Source organism: Sus scrofa, chromosome 6 (genome assembly GCF_000003025.6).
Source record: "Sus scrofa isolate TJ Tabasco breed Duroc chromosome 6, Sscrofa11.1, whole genome shotgun sequence".
Classification (NCBI taxonomy): domain Eukaryota; kingdom Metazoa; phylum Chordata; class Mammalia; order Artiodactyla; family Suidae; genus Sus; species Sus scrofa.
In genome coordinates, this window is record NC_010448.4 from 111208080 (window position 1) to 111236074 (window position 27995).

Below are 27995 nucleotides of genomic sequence, written 5' to 3' on the forward strand. Positions count from 1 at the left end.
AACTTGAGCCTGCATTTGCTGAAGGTAAATCTTAGAGAAAAACCACAACATGTTGATTTGAAATTGTCTTACTATGGGGATCAAAGCTGAAAACTGGAGAGCAATATTAAAATAAGAGATAGAGTTCCTGTTGTGCCTCAGTAATGAACCTGACTAGTACCCATGAGGATGTGGGTTAAGGATCCAGTGTTGCTGTGTAGGTCACAGCCACAGCTCGGATCCGGTGTTGCTGTGGCTGTGGTGTAGGTGGGCAGCCATGGCTCTGATTTAACCCCTAGCCTGGGAACTTCCATATGCTGTGGGTGTGGCCCTAAAAAGCAAAAATAAAATAAAATAAAATAAATAAAATAAAAGATAAAGGTTGTGGTGGCTGGATAGCAGCACTCATCCTCAAATACTTGACATGATGCCCATGCCTCCCTGAAAAAAGAATTCTTCACAAAGCAATGTTTAAGAATTCATTTCTTTCTTTCTTCTTCTTTTTTTTTTTTTTTGTCTTTCTACCTTTTCTAGGGCCGCTCTCACGGCATATGGAGGTTTCCAGACTAGGGGTCGAATCAGAGCTCTAACTGCTGGCCTATACCACAGCCACAGCAAAGCAGGATCTGAACCACATCTGCAGACTACACCACAGCTCACAACAACGCCAGATCCTTAACCCACTGAGCAAGGCCGGGGATTGAACCTGCAACCTCATGGTTCCTAGACGGATTTGTTTCCGCTGAGTCATGACAGGAACTCCGAGAACTCATTTCTTTTTTAACAATATAGGGGTGCTGCATACTAGTTTGCATGAATGTGGATAGCCCCCTAATATCTACTCCCCCCACCTTTGTTCCCCCCCTCTTGGATCAGCAACTTTGCAGGTGACCAGTTGCTCCATGGGCTTTCCCTGTTAGACTACAGGCTCTGGCAGGTCAGGGAGCATGTTTGCCCCCAACCCCTGAACTCAGCCCTTTCTGGTTGTTCCACAATTTTTTCAGTGATGGCTAAACACTGAGGGGGAAACTCATGGTCACACAAAAATCCAAGCTGTCCATGAACAGATTCTGTAGTTTGGACTATAAACGGAGGAACAGGCAGAGGAAAGGATGATGTGGGGTGAGAGGAGGACACCCCCCCCCCAGGCAAAGGAAGAATCCGACTTCCACCCCCACCCCCTCAGCTATCCTAGCAAAATGCACTCATACGGAATATGCACAAGGGGGCAGTTCAGCGCTGTGGATAAAGACCAACCTGTTGAATGTTTTCATCCTTGGTTGCTATTTTTTTTAAATTATATTTGTTAATATGGAGTTGGTTGCAAACATATCTTGTCTTAGGAAAAGGTACTGGAACAACCAAATCTTTCTTTAGCAGTGTCATCATCATGCATTCCAGAAGGCACATTCAATCCATGTTCAATAGGAAAAAAATTACACATCTGAGGGTCCTTGTTTGCTTTCTGTGGCTGTTTGTAGAATTAAGTTGGTTCCAGAGAGGAACCAAGAAATTCATGGTTTTCAGGCAGTGAATTCTCAAGTGGCTTGTCCTACACTTCTGTACTGAGCATGGGCTAATGAAAGGGCACTGAACGGTAATTTTTTTAAAAAAGGATTCTAGGAGTTCCCTGGTGGCTCAGTGGGTTAAGGATCTGGCCGTCACTGATGTGGCACGGGTTTGATCCTTGGCCTGGGAACTTCCACATGCCCCGAGGCATGGCCAAAAGAAAAAGAAACAAACAAAAAGGATTCTAGTTCAGGTTTTCTCTTTAACTAGCTATGTGGTTTTCAGTAAGTCATTTAGCATCCTGTGGACAGTTTTTTCTTATTTGCAAAATAAAGGGACTTCCTGGGGCCAACACTTCTCTCCAATAAAACTACAGATTGCAAGGTATCTAAATTCTCTACCAAAGACCACAGAAATAAGAGGAGGTGAGGAAGGCAAAGAGCAACCAAGTCATGCTGAACTAAGGGAAGAGTGGAGGAGGTGAGTGGGTTGAGAAAGATGTGCCTCGTTTGGGAAAAATGCTGGACTAAGATCTCTTCTACCTCTAAAGTCTGATGTTCTGCTGCTTTCTTTTTTCTTTTTCTTTTTTTTGTCTTTTTATGGCCACTCCAGTGGCATACAGAGGTTCCAAGGCTAGGGGTCCAATCAGAGCTGTAGCTCCTGGCCTACACCACAGCCACAGCAACATGGGATCCAAGTCACATCTTCGACCTACACTACAGCTCACCAAAAAGCCAGATCCTTAACCTGCTGAGTGAGGACAAGAAATGGGCAAGATACAGGTGGAAGAGGCACATGGGCCTCCAGAACAACTAGTGATGATTTTGTTCCAAGGGACATGGAAGGTCAGCTTTCATTTAATCCTCTTCATCATTTATATCCAATCAGTCATCAAATATGATTAATGTTTGTGCTTTTTACATCTTTCCTATCTCTTACATCCTTTCACATTTTATTCTATTTTTTATTTATTTTTATTATTATTATTATTTTTTGTCTTTTTAGGGCCACATCCGCGGCACGTGGAAGTTCCCAGGCTGGTGGTCGAACCAGAGCTACAGATGCCCGCCTACGCCACAGCCACAGCACTGCAGGATCCGAGCCACATCTTCGACCTACACCACAGCTCATGGCAACACCAGATCCTTAACCCACTGAGCGAGGCCAGGGATCGAACCCGAGTCCTCATGGATCCTAGTCCGGTTTGTTAACCACTGGGCTGCGACGGGAACTCCTCACATTTTATTCTAGACCTGATTTTGATCGCAATTCTTCTTTCTTCTTTCTTTCCTTCCTTTCTTTTTCTTTCATCTTCATTAAAGTATAGTTGATTTACAATATTGTGCCAATTCCTGCTGTACAGCAAAGTGACTCAGTCATACATATATATACATTCTTTTTATATCATAATTCCTTATGTAACATCTCCATGCAAGTTTCTTTTAAAGAGTAGAAATAAATCTTAATATATACTTTAAAAAACTTTATTACATATTAATTCTAAAGTTATTTTTGGTGAATACCACTTGGTTGACCAATAAGTTTTTATGGTAAGGTGTGAATGCACCTGTTACAGACACACTCACACACACATGCACACTTTTACTCATAGACCTGATTTGGATCATAATTTCCCATGTAAAATCTCCTTACAAATTTCTTTTAAAGGGTAGAAATAAATCTTCCTATAAGCAACACACATTTTGTGAGTAACTTCATTACAGCTCCCCCAAATTTCTTCAAACATGCCAAAGGCACTAAGAAGGACAACTTGAAAGTTCTAAAGGAAGCAGTTTGCATTTTGGAAAAAAAAAAAAATAGTAAGAAAGTATCTGAGTGATTCCTTAAGTGGTGAAATCTCCCTTTTTGCCCTTTTTCTTGAGTTTTAAAAATAGCCTACATGGAATCTTACTCAACTTTCTACAAGAAAACATACCTTTAGGCTGAGAGAGACTGCATCAGAAATTTCATCCTAAAGAATTATTTTTAGGGGGGTGTGGGATGGCGTTACAAGAGCCTCAAGATAGGAGGCTTCTAATTAAATTGCCCTCTCAACCAGAACTGCAGTGTATATGCTATAATCACCACGCTTAGGTTTAAATCTGGGACAGAATGATAATTTTGTTAGTTCAGAGGTTTTTAAACTATGGTTCATAACTGCTGGAGAGTTTCTGATGACTTTCCAAGGTTCTGCAAGGCTTGTGTATTTGCTGGTGGACCAGAGGACTTTCAGCACATGAATAAATGAGGAAGATTTCACAGTCTCAGGAAGTTTAAGTGGGTCTCAAAGGAGATGAGATCAGGAAGTGCTAGAGTTGTCTTTCTGGCTTTGCAGAGGACAACAAACCCACAACACATTGTTAGGAGGAAGTTTTGAATGCGTTTCCTTCTCATGCTGATGGATTTGCCCTTATTCACCTGCATCCTCCATCCTAGTTCATCTGCAATATGGGCTTGGGAAGTAACCGGTCATAGTCAAAGCAGATCATTCATTCACTTATTCAATAGCCTTTTGTTTGTTGCAGCATTCTTAAGTTCCCGGGCCAGGGATCAAACCTGCACCACAGCAGCCACCCTAGCCACAGCAGTGACAATGACTGATCCTTAACCCACTGGGCCAATAGGGAACTCCTCAATAATCTTTTTTTTCTTTTTCTTTTTTCTTTTTAGTGCCACACTCACAGCATATGAAGGTTCCCAGGCTAGGGGTCTAATCAGAGCTACAGCTGCCAGCGTACGCCACAGCCATAGCAACATGGGATCCAAGCCACTTCTGTGACCTATACCACAGCTCACAGCAACACCAGATCCTTAACGCACTGAGTGAGGCCAGGGATCGAACCCACAACTTCATGGTTCTTAGTTAGATTCGTTTCTGCTGTGCCACGACAGGAGCTCCTCCTCAATAATCTTGATTGAGTACCATGTGTTGGGTGAAGGGGATACTGAGGCAGAAAAGATGCACAGGATCAAGAAGATGGCATATTCTGGGAACGTCCTCTTGCTTTGGGTGCAGTGGGAGAAAAAAAAAAGAGTTGGGGAGTTCCCATTGTGGCTCAGCAGAAAGGAACCTGACTAGTATCCATGATGATGTGGGTCCGATCCCTGGTCCTGCTCACTGGGTTAAGGACCCAGTGTTGCTATGGCTGTGGGACAGGCCAGGAGCTGCAGCTCCAATTCGACCCCTAGCCTGGGAACCTCCATCTGCTGCAGGTTTGGTCCCTCTTCCCCTCCAAAAAAAAAAAAAGATTTGGGGAACAGGCAGCCATTTGCTTAAAAGTGAATGAAGGAAGCCTATCACTTCAAGGAAAGCAAACGACATATGTACTTGTTGCCAATGATGATTCAAGCTTTCATGTGAAAATTTTAAGAGTTCTGGAAGACTTGTATCTGCTACTGTGATCTTGTTATCTTCCCTGTGCTTAGGAAGACTTTCTGATTAGATTGATGGTGATAATATTCCCAGTAACTGTCAGACTCTAAATATAATCTCTAATTCTTTCACAGAAGTTTATCAAAACCTCTTTTTTTTGTGGAAAAATATTCTATTTATAAATATAGACTCAAAAATTCTAATTAGAAGAGATGCAAACAATGTATCAATAAACCAGTTAAGAGTTTACTCCAGGAATGGAAAAAGTTGTTTGTTTGTTTGTTTGTTTTTTGGCTGCATCTGTGGCATATTAAAGTTTCCGGGCCAGGGATTGAATCTGAGCAGCAGCTGCGACCTACATCACATCTGTGGCAGTGCCAGATCCTTAACCCACTGCACCAGGCCAGAATCAAACTCACGCCTCAGCAGCAACCCAAGCCTCTGTGGAAACAATGAAGGATCCTTGACCCATTGCACCACAGTGGGAACTCTGGAAAAGGTATTCTAATATCAGAAGATTGGTTAACATACCATATCTTTCCTTAAACAAACTAAGGGAATAATTAATATGACTTTATTAACAGATACTTAAAAGGTATTTGATTCAATACAGCAGGTATTCCTAATATAACCCTAATAATATATACCTGTAAGGAAACTGCTTAAATATAGAAATATTTCCAAGGAGTCCTCCACCAAAAACTTAATGGCAACACGAAAACTATATTTCATTTAAAATTAAGGTCCAGACAGAAAAGCCTGTTATGACTATTAGTTTGATTTTGTCTTGGGAGATCTAGTAAATGCAATTAAAGAAAAGAAAAAAGAAAATGAATAACTGAAATAAACATTTGAAAAGAAATGAATATGAGGCATTTTTGCTCATGATATGAATTCCCAAGAGATCTTTTTTTTCCCAAAGCATTAGGATTAATAAGAGATTTTAAGAATCAGAGGATATAGGATAAATTCACATAAAATATTAGCTTTTATTTATTCTAATAACAAGCATGTAGCAATGGAAAAGGGAAAATATCCTATTCATAAAATCGTGAGCAAAAACATCAAGGAATACAGTTAATAAATAAAGGGACTAATCTTATTAAGGGTCACAAAACAAGGTCTGAATAAATGAAAAGACAGACTGCCTCTCAGATGAGAAGGTGAAATATCACAAAATTATTAATTCTCTCAAAAATACATAAATATTGTGCCATTATAATTAACAATTGCACAGTTGTTTTGTTTTTCCTTTCTTGAGTCAGGGAGGAGACTGGATAAATGATTTTAAACTTCATATGAAAGAATAAATGCTCGAGTACATAAAAAAGAACAGTAGCAGGGGAACTGTCCTACCAGACATCCGAGCATATTATTAAGCCATTATGAAGTAAACATGGTATTGGTATGAAATAGAATAGTGGAAAAGAAAAGAGAATCCAGAAAAATCATCTTGTATGTGAGAATTTAATATATATTATGCATCAAATGTAGTTCAATTTAAAGGAAAAATAAAAAATCATCTTTAAAAGGATACCAGTACAACTGCTATCCATCAGAAATAAAACACAATTCATTTTACACCATATACCAAAATATATTCCCCAGAGATCAGTCTTAGTAGTAAACAATAAAACAGAACAAAATACTGCAGCAATATCTGAGAGACTTTGTGTACAATCTAGGGACAAGGAAACCTTAATAAGCTTGCAAAACACAGAGACAATAAAAGAAAAGATATATCTGACCACATTAAAGTGTGCATGGTAAAAGACACAAATTCAAAACTCAAAGGATAGATTTGTGAAAATAATACTTGTAATGACAAAATTTTAATTTATATAATGTTTATATATATAGTATAGATATGAATTATGCAGAGGTAAACTATATAGAAATTAATACAGGAACTCATTTATATGCTAGGGGAAGATTTAATAAATTGGCAACTCAATTGAAAAATGCTTAAAAAATAGGAAAAGGCAATTCTTAGAACACCAATCCAGATAGGCAACAAATGTATAAAAAGATGCTTGAATTTACCATAGCTGGGGAAATGCAAATGAAATTAATAATAAGACCCTCTTCACAGTAATCAGGCCAGTCAAAATTAAAAACACCTCAATATATATTATTGGTAGAAATGCAAATCTTACAGCATTTGGGGAAAGAAATCTAGTCATTCAGTTTTCATGATCTATTAAAATTTAAAATATACATGTTCAGAAGAACAAACTGAAATGTATGCATACAATGGAATACTACTCAGCAATGGAAAGGAGTAATTCTACATGCAACAAGGCCCAATCTCAAAACTATTTTGCTGACAAAATAATCCAGATACAAAAGAGTTCATAGTATATGATTCCATGTATGCTAACTTGTAGTTAGTTTAAGGAAAAACTAATCTACAGTATTAGAATATATGTATCAAGATGTTTCATTACAGTGCTATTTAGAGAGATTAAAAAAAAAACTAGAAAGAAATGCATCCTCATTACTACAGAAAAATGATTGAATCATGGTAATCCACATCAAGAACAAGTATGCAGACAATGTAAAAGAAAGGAATAGAGGTATACCAGTTGGCTAGGAGGGGTTTCTACAAGGTGTTGTTTATAAACAAGGGGTAGAAAAGCATTAACAATATAATCCCATGTTTGCAGTGAGACATCAACATCATATGCTATCACTTTACATGTGGAATCTAAAAAAGGGGCACAATGAACTTCTTCACAGAACAGATACTGACTCAGAGACTTTGAGAAACTTATGGTTTCCAAAGGAGACAGATTGGGGGCAAGGTGGGAGGATGGGCTGGGGATTTGGGTTGGAAATTGTATAAAAGTGGGTTGTGATGATCATTGTACAACTATAAATGTAATAAAATTCATTGAGTAATTTAAAAAACATATTGTAAAAAAATAGAAAAAAACAGTGACTGACAAAATAAATAAATAAATAAAAGGAGCTGGAATTTCAAACCCCTAAAAAAAAAAAATAATATATATATATATAGTCCCGTGTTTGTAAAACAATGAATCCACCCCCACATCTAAATGTGTATATGTGCACATGCATCTATATGTGGTATCTACCTCATTAAAGGAATGTGAAAGATATACATGCATCTTTTAAAATTCTTATTTTTTAATTTATTTTATTTAAAATTTTATTTATTTATTTGTTTTTGTTTTTTAGGGCCACAGTTGCAGCATATGGAAGTTTCCAGGCTAGGGGTCCAATTGAAGCGGCAGCTGCCAGCCTACGCCATAGCCACAGCAATACTGGATCCAAGCCATGTCTTTGACCTATACCACAGCTCATGGCAACACCAGATCCTTAATCCACTGATGGAGGCCAGGGATTGAACCTGCAGCCTCATGCATCTAGTCGGGATCGTTACCACTGAGCCACACTGGGAACTCTGATGCATGTATCTTAACATGGATTACAAAGAAAGGGGAATGGGAGGAAAAGAGGGAGGAAAGGGCATCAAACTAATTTAAAAAGAAAACAATGAGCTAAAAAAACAGTAGCCATGATATGAATACATTTGTGCATGTGTGTATTTAAAATTTACATTTACTGAGGAATACTCAAAGAAAACACTGTCCATCTTGAACACATTTTGAACTTCATCACTGGTTTAAACTAGCTCTTTGAAACTATGTATTTGGATTACATCATATTGGCCCTTCTTTATTTTCACTTGAAAATGAAGTAGCTGTTCCCATCGTGGCGCAACGAGATGGCAGCATCTTTGCAACGCCAGGATGCAGGTTTGACCCCCAGCCAAAGACAGCAGGTTCAAGGATCTAGCACTGCTGCAGCTGCAAAGTAGGTCACAACTGTGGCTCAGATCTGATGCCTGGCCTGGGAACTCCATATGCCATGGGGTGGCCAAAAATGAAAAAGAAAACGAAAAGAAAGTAAATTGAATAGAACTTTACGCCTCTTTATTTTACAGAGAAGAAACTAAAGCTGTAAAGTTTAGTGGACTTGTCCAAACACAGCTAGGAAGTAGCAAAGCATGGATTTGTTAGGAGCCAAATGGGAAGTCCAGCAAAGCATGGATTTGAAACCAGGCAGACTAACTCCACAGGCCACAACTCAGTATTTCTTTAAGGGTTTTCTAAGACTTTGGAAGAAGTGAGTGAAGTTCTCATCTTGGTGGAACAATTTAAAGAGGGGCTGAGAGGAGTTCCCTTGTGGCTCAGCAGGTTAAGGATCTGGCACTGTCACAGCAGCAGCTGGGATCACACTTGTGGCCCTGGCCCTGGCATTTCCATAATTAAATTCTTTTAATTAAAAAAATAAATAAAGGCGGTGCTGAGAGATTCAGAAAATGTCAGATTCAGAAAAATTCAGAAAGGAGAAAGAATATTTTTTAAATAATGCAAAAAATCCACAATGAACAAAAAACTTTTTTCATTTTTTTAAAGTTCTATTGAAGTATAGCTGATTTACAATGCGATCATTTCTACTGCATCGAAATTTTCAATAAAGACAGGATCCCACCTTGCACTTGCCGGGCTCGGCCTCACTCGCCTCATCCTAATCTCAGCTCCACTGGATCTTGTCTTGATTGAAAATTTGGATATTTTGCTCATCATGGATATTTTTACATTAACTTGATTAACTACATTAATACTGCATTAGAATATTATTTATCTTGATGACAGAGGCTTTTGGTGTCCCCTTGAATGTTGCGCCTAAGGTAAGTGCCTTCATTAATCATATTGACCCCTTAAGCCAGAACAGTGCTTCTCTAGCTTGTTAAAAACCACATTCCCGACTCTGTCAGTCCAGAGTGGGACACTAGAGTCTGTATTTCTAACAAGCTCCTAGGTGATGCCCATGGTACTAGCCCATGGATCTCACTTGCTTTGAATAGTGAGGCTCTGTCAGGCAAGACTTAGGGTGAATGGGGCAGAAAGACAGAAATACACCAAAATAACGATTGGGCCCTACACATGGGCATTGTCTTGAGCGCTTCAATCCTTCCAATAGCCTTGTAAGATGGGTTCAGTTATGCTCACACCCACCAGCCAAAGTCTACCACGAACACACACCTCTAGTTGAACAAGGGGAGATGCATTCATCTCACACGCTACAAGAGAGAATACATGCCAAGGGGCCATATGGGGGAGTTGGAGGGGTTTTTTTTATGGGATTCGATCTTGTATCAGGGGAGCCTTGGGCCCAAGAGCAGCCTGATTGGGCAGCTTTTAATTTTTTTTTCTTTGTCTTTCTTTATTTGGCCCCGGAAGATGGAGGGTTACCATGGGTAGATCTGCCATTAATGAGCAGCAATCATCACACAGTCAGAAGAGGGGGTTGTTAGTTTTATTTGCGGCTGCAGAGTGTCCTTCTCTCCATTTTGTGTCACAGGTGACCTTGTGGTTGGTCTGCTCCAACACAGTCAGGGAGTGACCTTGTCTGATGATTGTTTTTATTCCACGAGTGATGTTTCTGTTCCTTTAGGAACACGGCAGCCAGTGCTGTCCAGACCTGGGCAGGCTGGGTCCGGGAGCCGGGGGTGGGATGGAGGTTGGGGGTGCCGGGGCAGGGGTCGGGGGGCGCCTCAGAGGGCCTTTCACATCGGAGCAATTTCCTTGGGGTTTTCTAAGTCCCCCAGCCGGGGCTACAGTGCCATCACGCAGGGGTGCCCTGGTGCTCATGTTTCTCACCTTCCGAGCACCCTGTGAATCTACCTTGAGTAGGCGTCGTGCTGATGCCCTAAGGAGCTGGAGGACTCATGCTTGGCCTGTGTGTGGACCCTGCTCCAGGAAAGCAGCCTGGTGAGTGGATCGTTCCACTGGCCGATAGAATATCTGCAGAACTCTGTGGAACTGGGCTGCTGGAAGGGGGATGGTTTGGAGTAACTTTTTTTTTTTTTAACATTTAGTGTTTTATTTATTTTTAATGCATATTTAAATTGTTTTAATTAAAAATTTTTTAACTCTATGGGGGTATAACTGGAACATTAAATTTGGAAGATACTTAAAATGTACATCGGGATGATTTGATAAGTACACACACTATGAGAGGATTCCCCCATCTAGTTGATTAACGCATTTACCTTACATATTTCTCTCTCTCTTTTTGCTGAGAACATTTAAGTTCTACTCTTTCAGCAAATTTCATTACACAACAAGTGTTATCAGTGATAGCCACCCACCATGTTACACATTCAAGATTCAGACCTTATTTATCTCTCTCTCTCTTTTTTCCTCCTCTCTTTACAGCCACACCCACTGGCATATGCAAGTTCCCAGGCTAGGGGTCGAATGGCAGCTGCAACCGCTGGCTGACACCACAGCCACAGCCACACCAGATCTGAGCTGCATCTGCTACCTACACCACAGCTCAGCAACGCCGGATCCCCCACCCACTGAGTGAGGCCAGGGATCAAACCTGCAGCCTCCTGGATAGTAGCTGGGTTCTTAACCCACTGAACCACAACAGGAACTCCCGTAGACTGCTAACATTCAGAACGCGGCTCTTGCTTGTCAAATTGTTTAAATGGCTAAAAGAATATATATATATATATATATATATATATATATATATATACACACATACTTTTTTTTTTTTTCCTGCGTGGCACTTGGAAATCTCCACACATCCTCCGCATTTTACTCTTTTGCTCCTTTCTCTTCCTGACTCCACGTGCTTTGGACTGTCCTTCAGAGTCCCAGGCCAGGTTTGTCACAGGACGACGGGAAAACTCTAGAGCATTTAACTTTGGCTTCATGTGAGCAGCAAAGGCTGTGAACAACCAAGGATGTTGTTTCAAATGGCACGGGGACTATCCAGATTGCTGGGGGTGGTGCTGAGGTTGGCTGTGAGGAGGAGGTGCCGGCGTGTGGGCAGAGATGTGTTAAGTCTTCTATAATGGGGTCGACCCACCTAGGGTGGTCGCCCTTCCCACCGCCGACTTCAAGAACTAGAGACAGAAGGGAGGGGGCCCGTGGCTAAGAGCCTCCGTGTTCTTTCAGCAGAGAGGGAGCCCTGTCGCCTCAGTGGGATGAGGCTTGTTTTCCACTATTAGAAGATTCCAGAACACAGAAGTACTAGGAAGCCTCCCCTGCGTGGAGTCTGGTGTTCAGTCTCCCTTAGAAGCACTGTCTGTAATAGACACAGCCCCAACTTTGGGGTCTACTGACATGGGCTGGAGTCCCAGCTTGGTCAGTATACTAGGGGTGGAAGTTACATAAATGCTCTCTGCCTCAGTTATCTCATCTGAAGAGTGGGGATAATAATTTCGTCCTCAAACAGTTGTTGTGAGGATTGAATAAGATGATACTGGTACAGTGCCTGGTACAGAGGACACTGTAGCTATTATTATTATTACTCTTATCTTAGGAGATCTTAGGGAGGACAGTCTGAGATCATGGGCTGGCTCTTCCAGGCATCACTTCAGAAATGGGGGACTGTATGGAGTCAGTTTGGAAAAACGAGCTGCAAATCAATCAGCCATCAACATATCCAAAACTTATGACCCATTTTCTATTTTCAACTTGTGTCACCCCTGCAGGTAATAAAGTTTAAAAGCTCTGCAGCCTTCCATGTAAAATAGAAGCTTCTGGAGGTCCTGCTGTGGTACAGTAGCTTAAGAATCTGACTGCAGTGGCTGGGGTTGCTGCCGAGGCTCAGGTTCGATCCCCAGTGCAGAACAGTGGGTAAAAGGGATCCAGCATTGCCATTGAAGCTGTGGTGTACATCACAGCTGCAGCTCAGATTCAATCCCTGACCTGGGAACTTCCATATGCCATGCGTAAGGCCATAAAAATCAATCAATCAATCAATCAATGCTTCTTTCATGTATCCAAAAGCTCCTATTCTCACAGTTCAAAGGCAAATGGGTCCAAGTTCACTCCACGCCTAACCTTTACCATCTCCTAGACACTTGAAATCTTCTTTTGCTTCCTTAAACATTGTGTTTATCTCTCACTTAAGTTTTTCTGGTAACTTGAAGACTTTTTTTTTTAATTTATAATTTTTTTCCTGCTGTACAGCATGGGACCAAGTTACACGACATGTATACATACTTTTTCCTCCCATTGTTGTGTTGCGATGTAAGTATCTAGACATAGTTCTCAATGCTACACAGCAGGATCTCATTGTAAATTCATTCCAAGAACAATAGTTTGCATCCATTAACCCCAAGCTCCCGATCCCTCCCACTCCCTCCCTCTCCCCCCAGACAGCCAAAAGTCTCTTCTCCAAGTCTATGATTTTCTTTTCTGTGGAAACATTCATTTGTGCTGTATATTAGATTCCAGTTATAAGTGCTATCATATGGTATTTATCTTTCTGACTTATTTCACTCAGTATGAAAGACTCTAGTTCCATTCATGTTGCTGCAAATGGCATTATGTCGTTCTTTTTTATGGCTGAGTAGTATTCTGTTGTGTATGTATACCACATCAGACTTTTCTTAAAGTACACCTGCAAGAGTATTCCAAGGCTGAGCTGCCTTCCTGTTTGCTTCCTTGCCCTCAGTGTTTCTATTCTGAAGGTGCTCTGGGGGACATTTAGCGTGTGAGGGGCTTAGTGAGTTTTGGGGTCGGATGTATCTAGGTTTGAATCACATCTTCATCCTTAGCAGTCAGCTGGGTGACCAGGTCTCATTTGTAAGGTAGGCTGACACTGGTACCTGCCTGAGGCTGGTGGGGACCCTGGGCCTGGGACCCAGAGCTGCCCGGCCCTGGGTGCTGCCTTCCTTGGCTTGTCCACCTGACGACAATGACTCATCTCATCTCTCTGGCCTCCCCACACTGTCCACGTTGCCTACTGTTGCCAACTTCTCTTCCAAAAATGTGATTTTTAGCGTGTTGTCCTTGGACTCAAAAAAACCTTCAAAAATTCCCTCTCCATTAGTCTTGCATGGAGAGCCCTGCCTGAAAGAGGCTCACAATCTCCTCCCTCCACCTGTCTTTGAACATCTGAAGAACCTACAAATATCTGGAGCTGCCAACAGGAGCTCTCAGACTTGGGTGGCACAGCTGAAGGGGTTGTGAGACTGGCTTCGAGTCCCAGGGGAGCCTAGAGGGAGAAACGAGCACCCCCTGGGGAGCTGAGGTCTGAACTGCATCTCCATGTGTGAAGGGGACTGAGTGTGTTCAAGTCAGAGGAGACAGAGTGGGAAGAAAGGACACAATAAAAAGAGAAGATGGGAGTTCCCGTCGTGGCGCAGTGGTTAACGAATCCGACTGGGAACCATGAGGTTGCGGGTTCGGTCCCTGCCCTTGCTCAGTGGGTTAACGATCCGGCGTTGCCGTGAGCTGTGGTGTAGGTTGCAGACGCGGCTCAGATCCCGAGTTGCTGTGGCCCTGGCGTAGGCTGATGGCTACAGCTCCGATTGGACCCCTAGCCTGGGAACCTCCATATGCCATAGGAGCCGCCCAAGAAATGGGAGCGGCAAAAAAAGACAAAAAAAAAAAAAAAGAGAAGATGATGGGAGTACACAGATGATGGAGGCAAAGAAGTCTGGAGAGGCTGAAGTGTGGGGTGTTGTGGGGTGGTGGGAGGTGACCCAAGTAAATGGAGCCCAGGCGGGTGGTACAGGGCTCTGAGGCTTTGGGTTGTAGCCTGTGGGAGGTTCCTGAATAGTCTTAAGCAAGGGTGTAACATCATGTAATTTCCAAACAAAAGGTCAGTTTAATGGTCATAAAAAGATTTCATGGATATGATAGTGAATGGGAAAGATACAAAAAAAATATAAGCAATACAGAAAAGTAAAAATAAGAAAATAAAAATCCAGAGATAAATATTGGTTAACACTATTGTATTTATTTATTCTCTCTTCCTCTCTCCCTCTCCCCCCATCCTGGCTACAGTGTAATAGGCACTTACTGTGTAGCAGGCATTGTTACTAGAGCTTTCTTCATGTCATCCACAAGACCATAGCTATGATGTAGAGTTAGTAACAGGTGCTTCTCTGGGCCACATGGTTGGTAAGCAGCAGAGTTGGGCTTCAGACCAGATGATGGGGCTCCGGACACTCAAGTTCTGAGCCCCTGGGCCACCTGCTGATAATACAATTAACACGCGTGTGCACACACACACACACACACAAACACACACACAAAAGTAAAATTTTCTTTAGACTAAAGTTTGGTACCCTAATTTTCTGGACTGGCTTTTTTTTTTTTTTTTTTTTTTTTTGTCTTTTTGTCTTTTTGCCATTTCTTGGGCCGCTCCCGCAGCATATGGAGGTTCCCAGGCTAGGGGTTGAATCGGAGCTGTAGCCGCCAGCCTACGCTGGAGCCCCTTCAACGTGGGACCCCAGCCACGTCTGCAACTTACACCACAGCTCACGGCAACGCCGGATCCTTAACCCACTGAGCAAGGCCAGGGATCGAACCCGCAACCTCATGGTTCCTAGTCAGATTCGTTAACCACTGGGCCAAGACAAGAACTCCTGGACTGGCATTTTTAAAAGAATCTTGGTGAGAGGCTGAAGGAGCTGTGTAGAAGGGGAGTAGTTCCGAAAGTGTGGTAGGAGGGAGAGATGGGCTGCAGTGGTCACTTGGAAGATGATAGACGGAGATGATGCGATGAGGGTAGCAGTGGAGGAGAGGAGGCACTTGGAGAGCTTTCTCAGGTGGAAATAACAGACCTTGATGACTCAGGCCATGTGTGTCTGCGTGTGTGTCTAGGTCAGAGTTGAAAGAAAGGAGGGAGTGAAAGAAAATCATGAGGTTTCTTTTAGCCCAAGGCATGTGAAGGTTCCCAGGCAGGGATCAAACCTGCCCCAGAGCAGCAACCTGAACTGCTACAGTGACAATGTTGGATCCTCAACACCCTGCACAAGAGAAGTCTGTGAGCACTTTTTTTTTTTTTTTTTTTTTTTTGCTTTTTAGGGCCGTACTTGTGACATATGGAGGTTCCCACGCTAGGGGTCCTGTTGGAGCTACAGCTGCCAGTCTATACGGCAGCCACAGCAACCCAGGATCTGAGCTGCGTCAGCGACCTACACCACAGCTCACAGCAATGCTGGATCCTTAACCCACTGAGCGAGGCCAGGGATCGAACCCGAAACCTCATGGTTCCTAGTCCGATTTGTTTCCAATACACCACAAAGGGAACTCCGCTGTGAGGATTCTTTATTAGAGCACCTGGATGGATGGTAAAGCCATTAAAAGAGGGAGAAATTTTGAGGAGACCAGGAAGGTGATAGGTTCCCCTCGAGACCCCGGGACAGGGCACTGTCTGCCAGGTGGACATGGTCACTGGCAGTTAGAGTCACACCTATGGTAAAATAGAGGGGACTCACACTGAAGACATGGGACGTCAGCTTCTCTGAGAAGAAGAGACAGAGTACAGAGGCAGCATGGGCAGAGGAAGGTTAGGGACTCAGAGAGGACAGCAGAATCTGGGTGGTGGACTCAGACTAACACGCAGAGACCATAGAGCAGGATGGGACTGGCACTGGAAGAGGCCACTGGTGCACTGCTTTCCTCCCCAAACCCCTGTTTCGAGCTAATTCCTCATCACCCTTTAAAATTATTTTGGGGTTCGCTTTGCCGTCCTAGCCTGGCTATGCCTCCTCATCTTTAAGACCTATTTATACTGACACCTCCTACAGCAAGCCTTCCCAACCAGCTCCACTGAGCCTCTGTTTTCTGTTTACATGCCCCCCCTCAGCACCCCTACCCCTGCACCGTCATAGATCTTGTTTCCTGCAAGGGTCCAAGCACCTGGGGCAGGGGATCCCCACAGTGCCTGATCGCTAGGTGCTGACTAACTGGATGTTGCTAAGCCACAGCAGAGAGCATATTACTATTACTATTATTATTATTTGTCTTTTTGCCTTTTCTAGGGCCGCTTCTTGAGGCATATGGAGGTTCCCAGGCTAGGGGTCTCATCGGAACTGTAGCCACCGGCCTACGCCAGAGCCACGGCAACGCCAGATCCGAGCTATGTCTGCAACCTACACCATAGCTCACGGCAATGCTGGATCCTTAACCCACTGAGCAAGGCCAGGGATCGAACCCACAACCTCATGGTTCCTAGTCAGATTCATTTCTGCTACACCATGACGGAAACTCTTGTATTTATGTCACTGACGAAGCCTTTTTATGTCCCTCCGGGAGCACCTACTGTTTTCGAGAACAAAGGTTCTCAAAGTGTGGTCCCTAGAAGAGCAGCATCAGCAACTACTCAGCACCCCCACCCCCACCCATCTATTCAGTAACTCAAGGTGGAGCCAGGAATCTGTATCTTAACAAGTTTTCCAGGTGCTTCTGATGCAAACAGAAGTCCAGAATCACTGAGCTAGAAAGTACTTTGGAAAAGACTGATTCATGTTCATAGCTGGAAAAGACTCTTTGTTAAGGGATGCATTCAGTCATCCACGTGAATGCTGACGTCATGTAGTACAACTGCAGAAATTGAAATGCAGAAGAAAATATATGTCCAATAGTCCTGTGCACATGAAGATTGCAAAATTTTATCCTCACTTAACGACTCCGTCACATCAAAATATTAATAAAAATGACTTTGGAGTGCCCATCCCTCTGGATCACTCACACTGTTATGTCTGTTAGCAGGAGCCAGAGCAGAATCCTCACCATTGTACTTTGCCAAGTTGTGGGGGGGAGAGGGAAAGAAAGAAATGGACTTGAAATTTATTTCCCTCCCTCCCTTCCATCCTTTGACAGAGGTACCAAAGAGTAATTATGGGGTCCAAAAGGGAGACAACAAGTGAAAGGAAAATGAGAAGATAGATCATATAGAAACCAGGTCATCACCCCAAAACAGACCCTAAGTATATGTATTATATGCGTGGCTATATAAATTTATATTTATTGATTGATTTTTAGGGCCGCACCCATGACATATAGAAGTTCTCAGGCTAGGGGTCGAATTGGAGATACAGCTGTCAGCCTACACCACAGCCACAGCAATGCCAGCTCCTTAACCCACGGAGCAAGGGCAAGGATCAAACCTGCACCCTCATGGATACTAGCTGGATTCATTTCCACTGTACCACAATGGGAACTCCCTAAATTTATATTTAAAAACTGATTTTAAAAGAAATTATTTGCAAAGAGCTTTAGAAATTGATTGGCTCAGAAGCACTCTGTGAACTTCCCTGATAAATGGTTGTTTCATTAATAGAGAAAGTTATCAAATGGTATGATTTTCAAGTGATTAAAAAATGTACCTGCCATACTCCTTAGCAGAATAATTTGGAAACATGTTTACCATGTACTTAAAGTTTACAGAAGGGCTGTCAAAAATAACTGGAATATGTGGATGCTTCAACTGCATAATGAAAAAAAAAATCTATTACTTTGAAAGGAATCTGGGTGCTTCTTTTCAAAAGAAAAATTTGAATCTAAGTCTAAATCTAAAAATGTACTTGACTCAATTTTTTTAAGAGAGAAAAAGAAACAAAGAAGACCCTTCAACAATTATGCAGAACTGAATGATTGAGCTTTTAAGAGTGCTTTAGCTAGAAATATGCTTAGTTTCTAATGCATTTAGACATAAAGACATATCAGAAATGAAAGAATCACATTGTGCAAAGATTTGCATGAGCACAAAGGCTTATTTGGAAGAAAAATGTGATTAAAAAAAATGCCCTTGATTTCTTAAGGTGGAAGTTGTAGAATTTCTATTTTGTTTTTCATTCCCTCAGCCCTAGTTCACTGCCCAGAAATATACATGACTTGCAGGTCCTGTATGTAGCTCCATTGATCATGAACTATGTGACTCTTCCTACTAAGGAGATGAGCAAACATTGGAGGTAAGTCTAGAACCTAGAGCTAGTTTGACTTGTGCAAACAGAATGGTCCACCTCTCAGATACTTTGGATTTTTGAAATACAGTTTTGTTAGCCAGTGAGGAAGCCTTCATTCTAAAACTTTAGCCTTCATTGAAAGAGTTGTCTGTTCTTCCAAATCTCATGTAGTAGGGCATCTGGCAGAAAATAGAGTCCAAAGCCATCAGATTCTGGACTCTAAAACTTGCTTTCCATCCCAGACTTGGATGGTTTTTCTGATCAGGAAGAGGCTGAGTTAGTTCACATGGCAGGTGAATTTCTTTGACCACTGTGAGTTCCTGGAACTTGTAGGCAAAAGAACTGTGCTAAGAACTGGCCCTCAGGTAAGAGAGGAAGGCTATTTAGCAAAGCACCTGGATCTTTCTGCCTCCTCATAAAAGCATGAAGATGACTCTCAGGAGAGGAAAGCAGTGCTCAACAGGAATGGGACCAAACCCAATCTTTACAGGCCAGTCCTCATTTCTGAAAATGGTTCCATGGATATAAATCTCTAAGGGCGCTGATGGAAAATTTAAAGGGTAAGACATTTCACATGTTCCCACGTGCCTCATCTTATACAATGGAACATAATCCCATCTATTTTCATCGTTGATTTCTCTTAGCTCTACATCACTGTGGCAGTTACAGTGGGACTGGCCATTTAGTGCTTAAATACAGTCTCACCATTAATTTATTTTTCTGTGTTTCTTACAGAGTGGGGCACAGAATAAACTTTTTTTTTCTTCATTTGATAAGATGGGGAAAGTAATAGCATCCACCTTCTAGAGTGGTTGAGAGGATGAGAGGGGTTAACATACGTGAAGTTCCTAGCACAAGGAAAGGGCTCATTAACTATTAGCTATTAGTAACAATCATCATTAGTAAGACAGTAGTGCCCCGAAGCTCGGAACACAGACGTTGAAGCCTGAGTGCATCATTCAAATCCTGTCCCTCATGTTCACCCATATGAGACGGGCCTTGACTTCCTAGTCTCAAAAATAGGGATATATCGGGACTTCCCTTTGTGGCTCTGCGGTTAACAAACCCGACTAGGATCCATGAGGATGCGGGTTCGATCCCTGGTCTTGCTCAGTGGATTAAGGATCCGGCGTTGCCTTGAGCTGTGGTGTAGGTCACAGATGCGGCTCGGATCCTGATTGGCTGTGGCTGTGGCACAGGCCGGCAGCTGCAACTCGGATTCAGCCCTTGGCCTTGGAACTTCCATGTGCTTTGGATGTGGCCCTTAAAAAAAAAAAATGGAGATATTGAAGAGTACTGCCCTTTGGAATGACGGATGAGGATTCGACAAGACCATACTCTTTAAAGTCCTTAGAAAACAGCCTGGGACATAAAAGCATTGTCCTGGTGTTACATAGTTAATTCTTACCACAACCTTCTGAGTACCTTTATTTGTATAGATAATGAAGCCAAGGTCGAGAGCCTCACGGCTATCAGCGGGTCCACAGTTCTGAGCAACCTGAAGACCGAAGCCTATTTCACTAGCGCACTAGGGTCTTTAGTTGTGCAGGACACTTCCATTGGGGGAGGCACATGTCTCCCTACGTGGGTTATCGCCTTTTCTAGAATTCCTGACGACTACCTGGCAACTCCAGATGCTCTCAACCCACAGCATGTGGTAGCAGCCCAGATGCTGAGGCTGACAGCACTCCCTTCTGTGGATTTGCTCTGAGAAAACAGAATAGAGTTCAGATTCATCTCTGGGAAAGAGGCAGTGAGCTGATTCTAAAAGTCCTGCCTGTGTTCTCTCCCCTGCGGGTCCCACAGCACAAGGGGAAAGGGGTGACTCCGAGGTGTGGATTCTTCCAGCTGCCCTGCTGAGCCTCAGATATTCCTGCCAAGGAGCCAGGGGAGGTTTTTAAAGTTGGCCCAGACATCCTTTTCTACAGAGGGTGGGGCAAGGGTGAGAAACTAAGAGCAAGACCAGAGGCTATTCAGAGAATTGGCTTGTGACTGGGTACCGCTGCCATCTGCTGGATGGAATGGGTATCAGACCAGTTCTGCTGTTTGCTGCACAATGAACAGACTCGCTGATTTTCACTGTGGGTTCAGAACCTAGTGGTTTCATCATTTCACAGTTTCATCAGTTCTAAACGTCTGCATATTTGGGAAGTTTCATGACAATCACACATAGAAGGACCTTCATGTGAGTCACCAAAAGGTAAACTGATGACGTCTTTGAAGCATTGTCTTGTTCAGCATTAATACTTCTCTGGATCCAATTTGGTCTGTTCCCAAGTGGCTGATCTAATTGGTCAGGAAAGGCCCCTATCTCTCAGGCAAGGGCATTTGACAGAACATGGACCCTCTTGTCAAAGGCAAAAGGAGAAGTGAAATTACCCCCCTGGTTTTATTCTTGTCTTCTCTGAAATTCTGTGTTCATGTACCCAATAATTATTTCTGGAGCACTTATCCTGTGTGCACTGCATCAGGAATTGAGGAAGCAAAGATGAATAAACATAGTCTCTTCTCTTAAAAATATTCTCTGGGGAGTTCCCGTCGTGGCGCAGTGGTTAATGAATCCGACTAGGAACCATGAGGTTTGGGTTCAATCCCTGGCCTTGCTCAGTGGGTTAAGGATCTGGTATTGCTGTGAGCTGTGGTGTAGGTCGCAGACGAGGCTCGGATCCCATGTTGCTGTGGCTCTGGTGTAGGCCGGGGGCTACAGCTCTGATTCGACCCCTAGCCTGAACCTCCATATGCCATGGGAGCAGCCCAAAGAAATAGCAAAAAGACAAAAAAAAAAAAAAAAAAGGGTATTTTCTGAGTGCTTACTATGTGCCAGGCACGGATATCCAATAAAATCCACAGAACAACCCTAGGATCTATTATTATCTCACTTATAATTGTCTCATATTATCTCATTTACAGTGACTATTACTATCTCAATTATAGTTCAGAAAACTGAAGCTTAGAGATATTGCACTGGTTTATCCATGGCAATCCAGTTAGGAAACGCTGAAGTGGGATTTGAATATGGGGTAGCAGGAGCAGGCAGGTAGAGAAATGTTGAGAACATGGAACCGGTGTAGCTCCCTCACAGAGAGAGTCTGGGTCTTTTGTTTCACACATATTTTCTGTTCCATTAGTTACAGATTTCCAGCAACGTGAAAGTGCTACAAAACAGTAAGTGATGATAGCAGTAGGTGTTTTGGGAAGATTTATCAGAACGAATATCCCTTCCTCTAGCAGGCATTTGAAATCTATCTAGTTAACATTCTTTTCAGTTCATAACTCTTCTTCTTAACAGCAGCCTTGGTGTGGGCAGCAAGACCTGCCCTGTTGTCAAGTCTCATTGGAGAGAGAGCAAATCTGTATTTTGGCCAACATGACAGTGGATGTGAGAGTGATGGACTTGCCCAGCACGAGTTAAAGAGTAATTCGGGTGTCTGATTGCAGCAATCTCAAACTGCTTTTTATTTTTTTCTCCCTCTTGGTAGAAGAGGAGTCCTGGTACAAGTGGGGACATACCAGGGTGGGTGGCGTGGGTGGGGGAAGGAAGAAGAGAGGAGAGGATGAATAGAAGCTGGTGGAAGAAAAGAGCGAGCTGTGTGCCTAGTGTTTATGCAAAGCACTCAGGTCTGGCTACAGGACAGAAAGAGTCAGGAGCGAAGCAGCTATCAGAAAAGTGCCTAATGGCAGGGTGCTGGGCTAGAATCCCTGCTCTGCCACTAGCCTAGTCTTTGACCTCAGGCAAGTCACATGATCTCTCTAATCCTTCGCTCTTTCACCTGTGAGATGGGGGTAGCCTTACAGTGTTGTTTGGGGGGTTCCGTAAGGTAGCCCAGACTGGCCTCTGTTACTTGCAGTAAGGGGTCAGAATTCCCGTGGGGCAGGGTGGTGGGTGGGGGGTGAGGGGGTGGAGTCCTTCAGAAAAGTTACCTATTTGCAGATGAGTTTGCTGTACTTATTTTTCCTCTCAATGGTCCTATGAGGCAGGTTGGTGAGATACTAATCATTCCCATATATACAGAAGAAATGGATGCCCAAGTGACTTGGTTAAAAGGAAGATGCTTTTCCAACCAGAGCCAGACCAAGAAAAGTATGGTATGGAATTGCAATGGTGTCTCAAACTCCAACGCAGAGAGTGATATTCAAAGTGTTTCCTGGAAGTGACTAAAACCCAAATTTTTTGGAAGGAGCTCCAACCTGGAAATTCCTGGAAGGAGTACACCCAGAAAGGGGGAAAATATTACAAAGCATTCATAGATTTTTTTCCCCCTTGAAATTCTCTTTCTAATACATTTTGATGTTGAAAGAAAAACTGAATGCCTAATTTTAGATTACTTAAAATTAACCAGGAGTTCCCGTCGTGGTTCAGCAGTAACACACCCAACTAATATCCATGAGGATGTGGATTCAATTCCTGGCCTTGATCAGTGGGTTAAGGATCCAGCGATGCTGTGAGCTGTGGTGTAGGTCACAGACATGGCTTGGATCCCTAGTTGCTGTGGCTGTGGTGTAGGCTGGCAGCTACAGCTCCGATTCGACCCCTAGCCTGGGAACTTCTATGTACCGCAGGTGCGGCCCTAAAAAAAGACCAAAAAAAAAAAAAATTAACCAACCGTTCATCAGCCAATGCACTTTAGATGGTGAATAACATATTGGGCAAAACACTATTTCCCTATTTTTATAAATGTCTGTGAGGCCGGATTGGGGGGGGATGGTAGATAAAGAAGAACAAATATAAAATACAAGATATTAGAAATACCAAAAACAATGTCCAGAGTTCCCATTGTGGCTCAGTGGTAACCAACCAGACTAGTATTCATGAGGACTCAGGATGGATCCCTGGACTCGCTCAGTGGGTTAAGGATGTGCATTGCTGTGGCTGTGGTGTAGGCCAGCAGCTGCAGCTCCAATTAGACCCCTAGCCTGGAAAGCTCCATATGTCTTGGGGGTAGCCCTAAAAAGATAAAAAAAAGACAAAAAAAAAAAAAACCCAAAAAACAAAACACACATACACAAATGTCCACTTAAGGAAAAGTATGAAAATGCTGCATTGAGACAAGACCAGCCAAGGATCAGTACAAAAAGTTACAGACACGCAAAGGACAAACACAGTAAAGTCAAATTAACTGGGAGAAAGCAGAGCTGAGTAAACTCAAATAAGACCAAGCTTGATCATGTGAAGGTGCTTAATTTTTTTTCAATGAATGATTTGCAGTAATCTTGCTGGTTATTTGTATGGAAATGGGCTTTTAGAAAGCATGATGGAACAGTTAATTTTCATAGTCATTTAATTCATTTTCATAGTAATTTTAAGCACAGTGAATTTGCACTCTAAGGTAAGACTTGATTTTGTTTCAGAAGGTTAAACACAGGTCTACTTCAATGATGCATTCCAACTTCTCCGGAGTTGGAGAAATGAATCATCATGGTGCAGTACCTAAAGGAAAAGGCATCTTGGATAAGAGGACAAGAGCAGGGAGATCACTGCCTGACACACTAGGGGCTCCATACACGACCGGTGAACAAATTCCCATGTGAACTGATTATGCAGGATGTGAGTGAGGCTTGTTGATGCTCCTCATTCTGGCTACTGGACCTAAAGTGAAATGTACAAAATCGATGCCATCTTCAGAATCCCAAGGCCTTTTCAGTTAATGTGTCAGAAACCCAGGGGTCCACCTGACAGCTCTCACTCTCCTTGCTGACCATCACCAAGCCTTTACTACATCCTGTCAATTGCGCCTTTGAAACAGGTCACCCATCTCTTTGTTTCCCCTGCCACAGCCCTCACCCCAGCTATACCTTCTCTTGCCTGGAGGACTGGAATCCCCTTCCAAGAGCTGTATGTCATCCACTCTGGGCTCCTCCATTCACTGCTCATAGTGAGAATTATCCTTGCAAAACACAAATCTGATTATGTCACTGCTGCCCCCCTCCCAATTCTCCCGGCTCACCCCTTCACCCTGCTCTTAGGGTTAAGACGAGAGGCCTGTCCCCGCTGCCTGCAACCTCGTCACTGCCTTCACCCGCTCTCAGCTCCAGCTAGTTAATCCTTGAGTGCCTCTCTCTTGGCCATGCCTCTCCCGGCTTGGCAAACAAATGCCCTTCCCTCTTCCCTCTGCCTGGAATTTACTTCCTCTTCTCTCTCTGCTTCTCCTGTCCCCACCTCTTCCCTAGAACCCTGACCCCAGTCCTGGCGATTCTGCCCCTCTATGGTTAGTACTAACAGAGCCCCATGTTTCTGTTCCTTCAAAGCGCTATTCTCTGTTCTTCATTCAACCGTTTGATTAACATCTGTCTCACTATCTGAATCATAAATTCCAGGAGAATGGGGACTCGGTGCCTTTTCTTACCACCGTGTCTCTGGGCATTTAGTGTTGTGTCTGGCATACAGCAGGCACAAGTAAATATTTGTTGAATGAATGAATGAGCTTAATGAATACCGGCTTATTGTTTTTAAAGGATAATCTCTGTTTTGCTCTCTGCATGATTATCTCAAACCAAAATCATCAACAAGCCTAATGTGACTTTTACATCTAGTACATTTTTATGAATGAAAATCCATGCGCTATTACAGTGCCTAGGAAAACTGAATTGTTTCACATTTCTGCAGTAATTTTTAAAAAATTCTTTCTGGATGCTGCATGAGCTATTAAAATAAGCATACATGCCAGCATCCAAAAACTTCATCCCCCCCCCAAGATAGTTCATTCTAAAGATAAAGAAAATAAAAGCTTCATTTGCTTGGGAAATTATAAATTATAGTGCAAAAAAAAGTTCAGAAATGCAGTTTTAGATCCAGCTAATAAAGGCCTTGGTGAACTAATGGTTTACAAGCAAACATCCTTTGACTGCCTCAAAAGCAATGTAAATGGGGAAATAACTTAGCAGAAAACATCCCATTTCAGGATTAGAAAATAAGCATTCTGATTTCAGAAATGTCAAGATAAGAAAGCATTTGTGCAAGCAACTGATTGCTAAACCTAGAGGTAAATGGAAGTTTAATTTTCAGAAAGTTCTCTGATATAATACATCTTTCGCTTAAATTCTGTTACATTTAAGACCAAATCGCTCTGGATAGATAATTGTATGCCAAAAAGTCCATAATGCTATTCAACAAACTGAAGAAACTGTTTTCATCATCATGCAGTAGAAGTCTTACTACAGTTACTTTCTTAGTGCTTAGGTAGTATAATTTGCAAAATAATTGCTGAACATTCTTCCAAACCTCACATCAGAGTAATGTGAATAGCAAGAAAATCACTATTACTTAAATAAGTCTGAACCAAGCTATCATTTCTCACCCTATGATGCAAGCCCTGGCAAAAAATTACCAAAATTTTACAGCTAGAAGAGAGACCTCTAGTGTGTGTTAGAGAACTTTATATTGGGCTTCAGGCATAATTAATACAGCAAAACCACTGCAGTCATTTTGATTACTGAGCTAGGAGATTTTTTTTTTTTTTTTTTTTTTTTTTTTGGTCAGCTATCATTCACTCTCCATTTCAAAATTTCTTCCCGGCAAGTGTATATATTTTTTGCCTAATTAGTGACTTTCTTTTTATTAACATAATGCCTAAACCAGTGAAGTTTTCTCTGGGATGCAAAGTTTTAAAATTCAGTGGTCACTTCTGCAACCTAATTAGTAAACAGGAAACCTACTGTCATCACAACAATTGCTAACAATTCTTTCTATTCAAGCAGCAGCAGGAGACTCCTGAGCCAAATTGTTGTAGTCAGTGTGCAGCCTTCTGAACACCAGCCCCTCACGGTAAGCCAACTGCCACACGAATGTAAACACGAGGACTAGACTGGCACATTGCCCATTATCCAGGAGACAAATGGATCCACTACTATTTCAAATTCACCACGTAGGTAAGCTATTAGTTTCGACAAATTCCCATATACGCAGGTAAATTCCTCGATGTAAAATCAGATTTAATGAATCATTCTATGGCATCAGCCTCAGCCTTTAAAATTCTTTTTATTTTCTCCTTTTCCACATTAAAAAGACATTTGAGATACACACAGAAAATGTTTCTCTAAAAAACATACACATACGCACAAAACAGGAGGTCTCTTAAGGAGTCTACTGCTGAGAAGGTAAAAGCATTTTGCTCATTTTTAATTTGCTAAAACAATCCAAGCATGCTTGGTACCCAGAGGGTATTCTCAAATAAACTTGTATCTCTAGCTGCCAGCTTAGTTGATTGAAAACAGAAGGCAAACGTTTCTTAAAGAATGAGTATGTTAAACTGTTATGTCTCTCCCAGTTCCACCACACACACACACACACACACACACACACACACACACACACACACGCGCGCGCGCGCGCGCGCGCGCGCGGCAAGGATTTGCTTGAAAGCAGCCAGTTCTAGCATCTGAGACGTAACGCAGCCTCCTGCGGTGCACCTCCTAGCTAGGAAGCCGCTGGTACGAGCGGGGATACTGGACAGTTTGTGCGTGCTTTTCTCCACGCACAAAGCCTACGTCCAACTTTGCTAACTTAGTTGGCTCGCGCCCAGCCGACCCCCGAAGCACAGTCACGGTGAAAACGTTTTGATACCAGAAAATCATTTCCACGGCAGTACAAGTGTTCGAAAGCACAAAGGCAGACACTGTCGACCCGCGCGCTAGCTAGGAAGTTGCGGTACTCGGGGCGGCGGCGCGGAGCACGCGTCCAGGTAAGGGTTTCCTGCACCACGGCTCCAGTTTCCTCTTCCTCGATGTTTGGGGGGGCCAGACCTCACTTTTTATGCGAATTCTCAAGAACGCGCCCCCCACCCGGTTCTTTTTCCAGGAGGCTCAGGTTCTATTTTCCAGCCAAGTCCCTCTGGGGGGCGGGAGAGGAAGCACACTTCACATTTCAATAAAGAGGGGCGGCGGGGGTGGGGACTGGGGGGAGGAAAGAGGTCAGAAAGGAGCCAAACTGCATCCCTTCCGCCCACTTCGGCGCCGCAAGCGCCAGTTCCGACTGTTGGCGACGCGAAGCGGCCAAGAAACTCGGTCCCTTTAAGGGAATCTTGGCCGCCAGAAGGGGAGGGAAGGATGCAGGCTCTGGACTCGGCGCTGCAGGCATCGCAGAGTAGAGGCAAGCGCTGCAAAGCCACAGCCATTACCTGCAGCGCTCACATCCTTCTCCCACCCCGGCGCCCCCTCCCCGGTCCCCGCCTCCCAAGGAGACTTCTAATCTGGAGCACGTGCCATGCCCTTTATCGGGGGGAGGAGGTGGAGAGGAAGAGGAATGAGAGCTTTTTAAAAATAAATGAAACGTTTGCACCCAAAGCGGGAGGCGGGGGTGGGGGGGGGAGGCTAGAAGAGGGAGGGGGTGGTGGGAGGGGGCTTTAAAGGCGCTCGGGTGGGCGGAGGCGGCGAATCCGG

The 27995-nt window shown here is 43.1% G+C and overlaps 1 protein-coding gene and 1 long non-coding RNA gene across 3 annotated transcripts in view; one reads left to right on the top strand and one right to left on the bottom strand.

Moving 5' to 3' along the window:
• KCTD1 (potassium channel tetramerization domain containing 1) overlaps positions 1 to 27995 on the bottom strand; it is a 189676-nt gene that overhangs the window by 159887 nt on the left and 1794 nt on the right. The window lies entirely within an intron of this gene.
• Positions 26339 to 27995, top strand: part of LOC100514905 — a 30393-nt gene continuing 28736 nt past the window's right edge. For both annotated transcript variants that reach the window (XR_002345073.1, XR_002345072.1), the window contains exon 1: positions 26339 to 27298. This is a non-coding gene — a long non-coding RNA (uncharacterized LOC100514905). The remainder of the gene's footprint in view (positions 27299 to 27995) is intronic.